General features: G+C 49.4%; 1 non-coding gene across 1 annotated transcript; it reads right to left on the bottom strand.

Annotated features, from left to right (window-relative positions):
- Positions 1-897: 897 nt before the first annotated feature.
- On the bottom strand, positions 898-972 carry Trnas-cga. Its single transcript has one exon. It is a non-coding gene; the product is annotated as a tRNA-Ser (tRNA).
- Between the last annotated feature and the right edge of the window lie 730 nt (positions 973-1,702).

Genomic DNA, 1,702 nt, shown 5'->3' with positions numbered 1-1,702 from the left:
AAATCCATAAGAGTACGAGGGGGTTAAGTTCTCTTCTGAACAGCACGTTGCATTGCATCCCAGAAATGTTGAATAATATTCATGTCTGGGGAGTTTGGTTGATAGTGGAAGTGCTTAAACTCATGAGAGTTTTCCTGGAGCCATTCTGTAGAAATTCTGGACGTGTGGGGAGTCACATTGTCCTACTGGAATTGTCCAAGTTCGTCGGAATGCACAATTGACATGAATGGATGCAGGTGATCAAATAGGATGCTTATGTACGTATCACGTATCATAGTCGCATCTAGACGTATAAGGGGTCCCATATCTCTCCAATTGCACATGCCCCACACCATTACAGAGACTGCATCAGTTTGAACGGTCGCCTGCTGGCATGCATGGTCTATGGATCCGTGAGGTTGTCTCCATACCCGTACACGCCCATCCGCTCGATACAATTTGAAACGAGACTCGTCCGACCAAGCAACATATTTCCAGTCATCAACAGTCTAATGTCCGTGTTGGCGGGCCCAGGCCATGAGTAAAGCTTTGCGTCTTGCAGTCAGCAATGGTACACGAGTGGGCCTTCGAATCAGAAAGCCCATATCGATGATGTTCCGTCGAATGGCTTGCACGCTGACACTTGTTGATGGCCCAGCATTGCATTCTGCTGCAATTTGTGGAAGAGCTGCACTTCTGTCACGTTGAAAGATTCTCTTCGGTCGTCGTTGGTTCCGTTCTTAGAGGATCTTTTTCCTGCTTCAGCGACGTCGGAGATCTGATGTTTTACCGGATTCCTGATATTCATGGTACACTCGTGAAATGGTCGCACGGGAAAATCCCCACTTCCAGAGTGAAATTTTCACTCTGCAGCGGGGTATGCGCTCGTTTTGAAACTTCCTGGCAGATTAAAATTGTGTGCCGGACCGAGACTCGAACTCGGGACCTTTGCCTTTCGCGGGCAAATGCTCTACCAACTGAGCTACCCAAGCACGACTCACGACCCGTCCTCACAATATTACTTCCGCCAGTACCTCGCCTCGTATTGTGAGGACGGGTCGTGAGTCGTGCTTGGGTAGCTCAGTTAGTAGAGCATTTGCCCGCGAAAGGCAAAGGTCCCGAGTTCGAGTCTCCGTCCGGCACACAGTTTTAATCTGCCAGGAAGTTTCAAATCCCCACTTCATCGCTACCTCGTAGATGCTGTGTCCCATCGCTCGTGCGCCGACTATAAAACCACGTTCAAACCCACTTAAATCTTGATAACCTCCCACAATAGCAGCAGTAACCTATCTAACAACTGCGCCAACAACAAGTATGGGACCCCTCGACGCCCACACCAACGTGGTGACCAAACCAAGAGTTCTACTATCACCTCCATATAACATGTTAGTTTTCAAATCGTGAGTCACAGGAAGCGGGCTGTAATGTTGTCCATGCGTCTGAGTAGGATTACTCATTGACATGGCCCATCAGTAGACAGAAAGTGTACGAAAGCGATCGAAGGATAGCGGTTTGTAAGGGCAGAGGGAAAAAAGTACCAAGGCAAGCGGCAAGGGGGAAAAAGCCTCTGCGACTGTAGGACGGGTAGTAAGGGCAGTAGCGACTTGATAGCTGCGACAGTGCATGCAAGGTGTGGTTATGTTAGTGCGAGGTATCGTGCGGATGCTCGTTGTAGGACCTGCCGCAGCTGCTGCATCCCTGCAACAGTTCAAGGTCGTCATAC

This window comes from Schistocerca piceifrons, chromosome 3 (assembly GCF_021461385.2).
Source record: "Schistocerca piceifrons isolate TAMUIC-IGC-003096 chromosome 3, iqSchPice1.1, whole genome shotgun sequence".
NCBI lineage: Eukaryota > Metazoa > Arthropoda > Insecta > Orthoptera > Acrididae > Schistocerca > Schistocerca piceifrons.
The sequence above is the reverse complement of the archived record's forward strand: the minus strand, read 5'-3'. Positions and strand labels throughout refer to the sequence as shown.